At 39.2% G+C, this 12,162-nt stretch overlaps 1 protein-coding gene across 2 annotated transcripts in view; it reads right to left on the bottom strand.

The window, feature by feature from the left end:
• jade2 (jade family PHD finger 2) overlaps window positions 1-12,162 on the bottom strand; it is a 171,403-nt gene that overhangs the window by 119,911 nt on the left and 39,330 nt on the right. The window lies entirely within an intron of this gene.

Here is a 12,162-nt window from a genome sequence, read left to right as displayed (position 1 = left end):
TTTATTTGCACTTTACCTGGACCACTGTTTTCCACACTAAGCTTACATTAGAGCAGGTGAACAACATAAAGACAGAGATGCTTAAAGGCGTTAAGTGGAGTTTTGCATTAGTTCTTCACTTTGCAGTATTATTCACATCTTAGGCTCATCTTTTTAGATCATCAGCAGTGATATAAATGCTATCCTGTAAATAAGAGTGAGAAAGGGATATGCAGCTGAATTTTCTGTCCCATTTCCTGCTTTGTTAGTTTTTTGAGTCATACTTTTTGCAGAAACATTTTTACAGTACAAAAAAATGTGTTCTGGTTGCATCCATGTGCAGAGAGGGAGGGGCTAGAGGGCCCTTTCGCTACCCCTCACATCTTTTCCTCAATCTCACAGTAGGTGGTTCTTATTCATCTTTATTGCTTCCTCATTTCCCTCACTTACATCTTTTCATAACATGTCCTTTTATCATCTTATATTGGAGGCACTCAGACAAGAGTAAAATATGTGATGGAGGGAAACAGGAAAAAAGTGTATAATGAATGAGGAGCACAGATTGAGCAAGAAAGTGAAGAATTGGAACAAAAAAAAAGGAAAAAGGAAGTCAGGGTAGGATTGAAGAGCAAAATTGTTGGTCACAGTAATCTCAAAGCCAAACTTTGATAGTGACCTTGCGACCTTTAAAGCTTAAAGGGATACTTCACCCATTAGCATTAAGCTTTGTATCATTAAAAAAACGTGCAAGTATTTTTGAATGGTTGTTAGGGATGTAAAGATTAATTGTGAGGCAGTTAAAAATCGATTCAAAGTTGCCACGGTTCACATCGATACTTAAATTAATCGCAGTAACAGCGTCCAATATCAACACCAGCCAAGCGCCAAATGCTGGTCAATTTTCAGTTTGGTGAGTAAATTTCAGAGAGCTATATGACCCAGAGCGGGTAACAGTTTTACCAAAAAGTCATAAAAACTATGCCATGAGTGCGTTTTAATGTAGCTGCAGCTATCCGCTCCTCTCTCTGCTGCATGCTGAGTCTGACACACCAACAGACACTTCAGTGCTAACATACGCACGCACGCACGCACGCACGCACGCGCGGCGTGCCCCTTTTAACTTTTAGTCTATCAGCACACAGCTCATCCGTGATACGACCGAGTCGGGAACATGTGATCTGATTAAACGGTCGGCTTTTCTCCGTTCACTCTCACTCTGCTGCTAACATAACGACAGCATCGTCCTCTCAGTCTCGGTAGTCTCAGTCTGTGAGCGCGTTGAATCAGAGATACACGTCTAATAATGAACAGACTGATTATACTAAATGTCTAATGTTGTCAAAGCTAAATAAAGAGAGAACTTGTTTTGTGGAATAATAAGTTATTTTTAGTTTTTAGTCTGTCATGTTAATGCGTTAATAATAAATAAAGGCAAGCAAATATATGTCTTAAATTTCTCAATTTCCTGATCTGATAAAATTCCTGAATCTTAAATCTGTAATAGATTCAACAGAACATAATGTGTTCTCCATTAAATGTACAGTGACAGATGTGTAGGTGACACAAATACACTATTTGTTGTTTCAGCTATTAAAACATGTTTGACCTATATTTTTCATCTAGCTGCCACCTTGACCAATGAATCAAAAAGTTAATTTGGGATCCTGTCAGTAATATGGTGAGCGTCAGCAGCTGTAGAGCAGAAGTGTTTGGTTGTAACAAGCAGGCAGCTGGTAGCTGCAAAGACTACAAGCAGGTTTGTAGCCCCACTCACCCAAACAAGTTTAAGAGCCAAAGAGACGACGAGGCGTTTTCGTTAAAAATGACAGGCATCTTTTTTTAGTCGTAATTTTTTTGAGTCTCATTTTGTACAAAAAAAATCGTGAAAGAATCATATCGTGAACCCAGTATCGTCAATTGTATTTTGAGTTGAGTGAATCTTTACATCCCTAATGGTCGTGCATCCCGCCCTTAGACAGGAAAGTGGCCTGTGGTGCAGAGCATTCTGGGAGGTGTTGTCTTTCATCTACATGAGCCAAAAAGACACTTTCTGCCTTTTTTTGTCAAGAAGGCAGCAACTTCAAAAATCATTTCACATTTCTACTACATATATGAACCAATAGCAATACAGATTCATGCTTCAATGCGTGAAGTATTAATTTAATGTAAAACGAATATACTTTGTATAATGGTGATACTTGGATAATTTATTGTAGTTTTAGACTGTTTAAATACCACACAGTAAACAGCTAAATGTTTAGCATGTCAGCCCTGGACAAACCAAATAAGACGCATTGCATGATAACCAAATCTCAACCGAATCTAATCATTTCTTGTGGCATTGCATTTTAACTTATCTTATCTTAACTACAAATGTGTATTCTAAACGCATAAAATGACAAAAGACGGATGAGAGAAAGGATGAGAGCATAACAGAAAAAAAAGGTCTGTGAACATGTGATTTAGTTTTTTGAAGACCAAAGGGAGGAGGTGGACACAATCATTCTTAAGCAGTTTACGGAAACACACACACAGTCTGTCTGTCTGTCCTAACAGGGACCTGAAGCAATGATATAATCAGTCATAAAGTCAAGGACATTAGCCAAGTGTACACACGCAGCACACACATACACCTTTCCCCAAAAGCACAGACAAACACACACACACACACACACACACACACACACACACACACACACACACACACACACACACACACACACACACACACACACACACACACACACACACACTAAATCAACTGTATGACTTCACTCTACATTTTATCATTACTTTATAAGCCCCCTTATCCCCATCTTATTAGCTCTGCCCCTCGATCTCTCTCCACCCCTCTCTACCCCCCCCCTCCCCCCGAACCTCTCCATTAATCTCTCCATTTTCCCTTCCTCCAATTCCCCCATCATCCTTTTGATGATTCTTGATGTGGATATTTTTCCGTTTCCCGTTTTATTTTTGACCAAATAGTCTCCAATGTAGAAGAATTGCCACTAAGAAGAGGGGAAAGAAATTATCCACTACAACTGCTACATTATGTTATTGGATTGTAAATAGTATTCATTAACAATAAAGAAGTATTTTTTTTTTTAAAAGTGCTGTCTGAACTAATGAAAGTCTCTTGAGTAAAAAAAAAAGCAAAATTAGAGCAAGTAAAAAGCACTTTGAGTCTATAGCCATTTATGCTAATCGCTAGCATTATCATGCTAATTTATCTACCATAGCATTTTGTGTGTAAAATGAGTCTGCTGTACGTGTGTGTGTGTGTGTGTGTGTGTGTTTAACGGTGAGTCACAATGCAGTATATAATAGAGCATATCTCAAAGCAGCATTATTACATCGCTTGCATGGCCGCTTTCATTGTCTAACAATGGCGCAAGAGTGTATGAGCCTGTTTGTGTGTGTATACAACTGCAGTTGAGACAAGTTTGAGAATGTGCTAGTGTTGATGTGTTTAAGTGTTACTGTGTGTAAGTGTTAATGTGTGAAACCAAGGCCACAATGTACCTTGTCTTTTCTGTTAGCACTATGAGAATTGACAGAGCAAGATTGATCTCTATTTTTTTCTCTTTCACCTACCACCCTTAGTCTTTTTGATCCCATCAACAGTGGACAAAAAGAGTACAAGAAAGGGGTAAAGAGTAAAAGAGAAAAAGTGATAAGTGAAAATGCAGGGAAAGAAATGGGAAGCGGAAGAAGATAAAGATGAAAAGGGGGAAGAGGAAAAAGGAGGTCAACTTGAGGAGAAAACAAGAAAAGAAAGGTGCAATAAAAGAAAAGTGTAAAAGAATGTATGGAGTTGGAAAAGAGGAGAGGAGAAGAAAAAAGCAGGAAATGAAACCTCATATTTTAGTGTTGTATAACATCATTACAAGGAATTGGGCATATGAACAAAAGTTAACACGGCTTCCACACAATTGTATAGTTGTGTTAAGCTGCTGCTGAAAACACTTAATTTCTTGGAATGACTCTTCATAAAAACAGTATTTCAACAAAATAATATGTGGGGACTTTAATTATGAAGGATTATTCAGACATACACCTTGTTTATCATTATATTATTAACTGAGCTTTAGCAAAGCTACAATTAACAGCTTATTTCACTAAGATCGCCAGGTATGTACTCGACAACGAGTCACAACCAAAGCCTGCTTCTTTTAATCAAGAGGGATTTATGAAAAGAGAGACATTGGTTTTAACACACTTTCAGGAGGTGGAGTTGTTGTCATGGAGATCAAAATGTATTCCAACAAATAGCCAATATTAAAGCCCTAGACAAACAGAAAGACTTGTTGCAAGCCAGCACACCCGCGAAAGTTGCTTCATTTGCTGGAACTTGGAAAAGAGAGAATACAGGTTTTGCTCTACCACAGTTCACTTTCATGGTAAACACTGACACCCACTCTGACATGAGGAGGCGGCAAGCTGTTCCAGCAGTGGCAAAGCGGTTTGGTCAGCAGCAGTGAGACTACTGGTTCTGCTCTGAACGTGAGAGATTTTAATGCAGGAGACCGGGTACTCAATCTGAGACATTGTCTGCCACTAATCAATATTCAACACTACTTTTATTTACCCGCTGCTGTGACTGGTAGGGTGAGCAGTCATTGTCTCATGTGTGCACTGCAACCAAACGTGTGTTTTTAAACCACAAATGATGCTATTGCAACAATCCATCTTGTGGCAGAACTTAATACTGGAGCTGGTATTGATATCGGTTTACCCTACACCCCTAATGGAGAGTCGAGAATAACAGGGGGAGGAGAAAGAAGAGGGACAAGGGAAGAGAATACAGCAACGAGAGGAAAGGAAAACAGAGGGAGAAGGAGGAGAGGATCTCAGTAAATCAGTTTTATTACTGTGTGTTTGTACAGGAATGACTGCAGCTAATTAATGAGTAGGAAACACTATTACAAGCTCCCGCAGTTTTATGGTCTGCCTTGTTTCTCCCTCTCTCTCTGTCTTGCTCTCTCTATCTATCGTGCTCTCTCTCTCTACAGCCTGCTCTTCCTCCCCTCTGCTGCCTGCCCTCTTCCTCTTTTTTTGTTTCCCTTCGACAGGCAGTTGGCTGTCACCCAGCCTCATTGATGGATGACGGGCAGGCAGATGTAAGACCAGCATTATAAAAAGATGTATTAAGCGGGTAGACAGTGTGAGAGTCACGCAGGTGGAGGACAGAGGATGAAGAGTTGCTGTTTCCAAGATTCTGAAGCAATGCAGGATTTGAAATACAACTGAAAGCACTTTGCTTGGAGTCAAACAACACATGGGGTAGGAAAATGAGAAAAATAGTTATCCAAGAGTTGATGAGATGTTTGTCTTCTGCAGAATTAGTTTATGTCAGCTGTATTTCATGCGAAGAAAAAAAAGAAAAAGAATTGTGCTGTTTTATAACTGAGCAGCTAATGAATACTTATGTAGTCTACAAATGTAATTTCTGGCTCCTTTTTGTGGACTGTTGGGCAACAAGCCTGGAGCAGCAATGGAAACTCTGTCAGTAATCACTCAAAAATTGCACTTTTCTTTTTCCATTTCTCGTATGATTTATACATCACTGGAAAGATGTTACACACCAATTAACTTTAATAACTTTGTTCTGAGACCTAGTAATTGAATTGAGCTTTTTCCACCCAGCTTTCCAAATGGAATGAATCAAAATTTGCTAAATAAAATATTGATTGTTAGCCCAGCTTTAGAAGAGGGAAGAAACATTTGCAACATTTTGCATGGAATCATTTCATACAACATCACTGCAGTCAGAAACTTTCTGCCACAATCAGGTGAAAACCTGTTTTTTTGCTTAAAGGCAGGGATGGCCATTTTTAAAAAGTAGCATGATTTTGAAATTAGCTCTGTTCTCCATCTTCACCCACCCCTTCCCCGCTGTGCTCCCTCAAAAGCCCCTCACTTACATGCACTATAACGCCATTGATCCAGAAGCGGATTTCAGCTCATGCTTCGAGTGTGGGCTCATGCATGCATGGGGTAGAGAGGCTTGATTGGTTTATAAAATGTGCACCGAGTGCAGACATTGGTCGAAGTTTTACATGTTCACAACTGCTACAGATGATGTTTATACTTTTTTTTTTTTTTTTTTTTTTTTTTTTAAGAACACATAAATTATTAATTTCTATCAGGACCTAAAAACAATTTCAACCAAAATATTTAAAAGTGTATCTGGAGAAAATTACCTACCCTGCCTTTAAAGACAGACAGAGGTCAAGCAGCAACAGCTTAATTTACTGTACCTTCTACCACATGAATCTAACTATAAACACGTTCTATAATATCCTCAACTTTCTTCTGTGTTGCACAATGTGCCCTGAATAAAACATTCAGTTTCACCCCAAATGAAATGTTCCCAAACAAACCATGACTCAGCAACAATCACAGTACTTAGTTTTTGATTGAAGAACACCTGAATTGTGACAGGCTACAGTAACCCTTGTAATCTCAAAATCAACAAGATCACTGACCTCCGACCTCAAATGAAACAAATAAGAACAAAAGCATGACAAATCCTGATTTTGTTTAATTGTCACTACAAGGACAATAAAGAATTTCATATTGTAAAGGAAAACATTTAGACCCACAAAGAGTTGAAAGTCCCTTGAGGGACAGCATTGCGTGTCTCACACACACACACACACACACACACACACACACACACACACACACACACACACACACACACACACACACACACACACACACACACACACACACACACACACACACACACACACACACACACACACACACACACACACACACACACACACACACACACACACACACACACACACACACACACACACCATCTTGTATCCAGTCAGTGAGTCAGTAGGTCAGCATGCTATGCTGATTGATGGGCTGTATCAATGCTGGGCTCTCATTAAGTCTAATCTAGATCTGGACTGATGACATGTTCAAAGACAGAGAGAGAGAGAGAGAGAGAGAGAGAGCGAGCGCGAGTGAGCGAGCGAGCGTGCGTGCGGGTCTGCCAGCTTTTCTGGCATATAATCATAAACAAAAAAAGATCAAAAATAAAAGCAAACAGAACTCAGTGAAAGAAATCATGTGAAAAGTAAGTATCAAAATGCTTTGCAGGGGAAAATAATAATAATACATTTCATTTGAGGACGCCTTTCAAAAAACCCAAGGACACCTTACATGCAGGGTTTATAAAAAAACAACAAAACATAAAAATAAGACAGTAAACAATAAGAAATCCTTCCTAACACTGGATGTACGGAAAGCACATAATGTTGCTTGTTTTACTCATTCTCCTTCTGTCAGAACCACTTCTTTGTTCAAACATATTAAACTATCAAGGTGTCCGTTTACTAACATGTTATTATGTAAGCTCAGCCTGTTTGTGTGCTGTATGGGGCAGTTTTTGCCTGTCTGTCTTATTTTTGGGACTGACTTACATCTCCATCTGTACAGCAATAAAAGATTAGCGCCGTCTGCTTCCTACTGAGCCGAACAGTGCAGAAACCACAGAGGACGACTGTTGAAAGCTGACATTTTAAACCAGGAAACACACTCAGCTGAGCTACACACCAATGTGTTCACAATGATACTAAAGCTGGAACAACCGTTCAAATAAGTGCAGATGGAAAAACAGATGCAGCACTGGCACACCTTAACACAAATACACATAAATCCACACAGGTGAACGACAGCCCAGCTATACAAACACATAATAAACATTGTTAATACTATTCTGCTCAGCGTTTCTTTGAAGCAAAGTGACAAAGTGCTGCGAGTGGTTTTAAAGGCCACACACTATCATAAGATATCTTTGAAGAACAATTCCTCTTCTCTGTAACTTGAGGTGGCATTCCCTTCTCTTTTCGCTGATGTTATTAGACTGTTTAACCTTGTGCTTACAGATTAGGGAAACATGGTGGTTGAATGTTTTTTGATACTTAACTGAAACTACAAGTTTAAAGGAATCTGAGCTGTTAAACACTGGGGATGTTAATGCAACATTGTGGATGTCTCTTGGCACGAAGACGAAGACGAAGAAGAAGACGAAGACGAAGACGAAGAAGAAGAAGAAAAACTACTGTTAAAATCCTAAACTTCAAGATTTCTTACTGTGTGTCCAATACACAGGAAGCCAGAAAGGCTCAGAGCTCATTTACATAATGCATGTAAGACAACTGATAAAAAAGAAAGTTATGCTGTTACAGCACAACTTTCTTAGAAAGTTCAATGACATGTTATTGCAAAATATATATATATATATATATATATACAGTAAGGACCTGGAAATATGAAAGTGTAGGACTTTTTCATTTGAAGGAAAGCAGGATAAAGCTTTGACAGTACTGAACTGTGAAGGACTATGGTCACCCTCTGGCATAGTGACATATTCTAGCAAAGGAGGTTTATCATTTTCACTTTGTACCGTCAAAAGTAATTCAGAAGAAATAGCAGCAGCCGTGATTTTCGAGCTGAGCTTCAAACAGCCTCAAAGATTGACTGAAAAGAACAGAAGACGGGTGCACATCTAACCCTGCTGACGACAAAAGACAAACAAAGAGACACTGAGGTAATCAGGTATGAAACAGAGCCAGATGGAATGAAAGCAAAATGAAGGAAAGAAAGAAAGAAAGGCGGGGAATTATGAGAGGAAAGGGGAGGACAGAAGAAAAAGAATGTATAAAGGGGAGAGTTTGTTTGTTTCTGCTGGCCATCATGGCTACCTGGCCCAACACAGTGCGTCATGGCTGATGTCGACTCACAGAGAGGAGGCTAATTTTAGCAGCCACATCACAGCACAGAGACGGGCTCTGATGATTGGCTGCTTGGAAGGTCCACAGGACAGAGGAAGGTGTATGAGTGTTGAGTGGTTGATTAAGAGTGAGAAAGAGATGGAGAGGGAGAGAGAAGGGTTGATGAGAGACAGAATGAGAGAGCAGAAGAGAGCTTGTGCATTTGTGTGCCTGCGTAAGAGAGAGAGAGAGAGAGAGAGAGAGAGAGAGAGAGAGAGAGGGGAGTGAATTAGTGGAGTGACTCAGTGATTTCAGCACGAACACATGCAGCCACCTAAAACCCTTTAAACATCACCTAGACAATATGTATGGAAGGTAATATATTTCTGTCTTTCAAAGATTTTTTCACATTTTGGGAGAGCATGCAGTTGATGTTGATCGTGAAATGGGTACCTCGATTTTGAATAATGAACGATTATTTGGTTTTTGTTGAGATATTGTTTCTAATGATAGAGTGAATAATATCTTATATTAGTTTTAAGTCTAATTGCTAATGCTAACTGCAGAGGTTTAACATATAATTATGTTTATTCTTAGTCACATAGGGGCTGCTAAATCTTTGTATACAGAGGGGAGGGGGGACAGCGGGTGTGTATTGTAACTAATGTCTTGTGTCCTGCCTGTCTGTATACTGCTACTGGATGCCTTGAATTTCCCTCGGGATCAATAAAGTATCTATCTATCTATCTATCTATCTATCTATCTATCTATCTATCTATCTATCTATCTATCTATCTAACACTATGTGGGGGTTTTTTTAAATATTTTGAACTGAAATCAAAGCATCACTCGAAATGAAAACGACACAGTTCAGTTTAGGATTTCTTGCTAACTGTTTTTCCACAGTGTTCACATTTGACATCTTTTCGTTTGGTGTTGTCTTCCCTCATGATGAGCTGTGTTTAAATGACAGCCATTGTTCCAATGTTGCGGATTGGACGTGTGACTCTGCCCTGAAAATAACTGAAAAAATTGACGGGCAAGATTAATGTTGACTTTGATGAATTTTTGATTAATTTCCCAGCCCTAATCACTTATAAAGAAAGCTCCTCAAGGTTGGGGATGTAGTAGGGATGTAACAATTCACTCAACTCCTGATACAATACGCAATACTGGATACACAATACTGGATACACAATACTGGATACACAATACTGGATACACAATACTGGATTCACGATACAATTCTTTCACGATTTATTTCACAAAACGAGACAGTTTATTATTTTAATTTTTAATGAAAACACCAATGCACCTCTTAGTCCCTTTGACTCTTACACTTGTTTGGGCAAGCCCGCGTTTTAGGACGTTTTGGCCACCACAGCTGTCATGGTAACGCCTGCTTGTTACAACCAACCACCTCTGCTCTACAACTGCTGACGCTCACCTTATTATGCGATTCATTTTTTAAAGCATCGATGTGAACCACGACGCCTTTGAGTCAATTTTTACCTGCCTCAGGATTAACCTTTACATCCAAAGTAGAGCTGAAACGATTCCTCGAATAACTCGAATAATTCGATTACAAAAATTAATCGAGGAATTTTCGCTGCCTCGAGGCTTCGTTAAGTTTTTTTTGTTTTTTTTTGCGTCATCAACACTTTGGTATGAGTATAAAACATGTTTAATGTAGCTGCAGCTACCTGCTCCTCTCTCTTACACAGACACTTCAACACGCACACGCGAGCGCGGCGTGCCCCTTTTAACTTTTAGACAGCACACAGTTGATCCGTGATCCAAACGACCCAGTCGGGAACACTTTTCTCCATTCACTCTCTGAGTGAATCAACGAATAAAAAAAAATACTTTGACTCATTGATCAATAATTAAAGTTAGTTGCATTTTGTTGAGTGACATCAAAGAAAAACTGTGGTGAGTAAGAGAGGGATTATTAGAGAAATAGAAACTTCTTTCAAAGAAAAGCTGTTGTACACACACGCGCACAAACTTCTAAATCTCCTCTACGCACTTAACAATCGTCTTAGCTTTTGTTTTTTTAGTGCTACAGCATTGTTTCCACACATTTTTCATTATCAGCGGGCCACAGGCCTCTGAAAAAATGGCAGCCTCACTCCAATTTATTTCTCCTCGCCCCAAGCTGGACAGAGAGAGGGAGGCGAGCTCAGTGCATGAAAAGGCAGAAGATATATATTTAACAGACAGACAGGATGGACACACAAGGGGGAAAGAAGGCATTTAGCTTGCCGGATAACTCTCAAAAAGGCGTCCATTCAAAGAAAAGAAGAACAGAAAAAGCAATATCAACAGTAGCTGGAAATAAAAAGAAACTCAAGTGCACATTCAACTGTCTTTTCCTGATGTTCTTCCTTTTATTCCAGATATTACATTTAGCCTTGCTTTTTCCCTATTCTCTTCTTTTTAAAGCATGGATTGTCAACAGTGGTTGAGGCGGTCAGAGAAAAAATAATGCAGTGAGAGAGTAGACGGAGAAGAAAGAGAGGAGCCCTAATAAGATAAGCTATCGAGAAGACTTTGTGCTTTGTCCTACAATAGCCAAAAACTGCCGGTGTAAATAATGAGGATTGGATTAGCATACAGCCAGGTGTTCTGACAGAAAATATCCATAACATTTTTCATACCATACCCTCCATCCTGATACATTGCAAGATCAGATTGACCTTTAGACAGATAATGAAATCTGCTCTTCAAAACACTTGCAGGAGGTTCTTTTCCTGGACAAACACTTGGCATGTCAGACAGCAGCACTCACCGTTTCTATCATAAAAAGTGACCAACAATAAGGTTTTTTATTTAAAATATAGAAGGTCTCTGAAGAAACACCAATCAATGAATGACTGCAAAGTTATTTTGCAATAAATACCCTCAATGATATGCATAGAATCAAAAGCCTATCGACATTTTGATTACAAAATTGCTTTGCTAAAAGGAGTTGGTGGTAAATACTGGTATTATGTTCTGCCACAACATGGATTTTTACAATGCATCGCTTTTATTATGAAGGACTCAGGAATACTGGTGGTTTTAACAGCAATTTAACACAACTCTTCAAGACAGAAACAAAACCTAAATCCACACAGTTTCAGTTTAAAGCTACTGAGATCTTAACTCAGACTTTTAAAAAAATCTCTATCTGGTCTCCTGCAGAGAAATTATCCATTCAAAAACCTCTGAGCTCACTGCTTCAGCTTAGGACTGATGCAAGGAAACATTATCACCCACTAAACTGAATCACTTGCATCAACAGACTTGACACTTTGAAATAACTCATAAAAGAACTGATAGTAACGTGAAAAGGATTTCCTCTTGCTCTTTCTGTAGTCCTTTCTCCTGCCTCAGATCTGAAATGTCATATCCGCAGCTATTAGCAAAACTTCATACTGCTGAGCCCCTGAAAAGGCACTCA

This window comes from Symphodus melops (assembly GCF_947650265.1).
Source record: "Symphodus melops genome assembly, chromosome: 11".
NCBI lineage: Eukaryota > Metazoa > Chordata > Actinopteri > Labriformes > Labridae > Symphodus > Symphodus melops.
The sequence above is the reverse complement of the archived record's forward strand: the minus strand, read 5'-3'. Positions and strand labels throughout refer to the sequence as shown.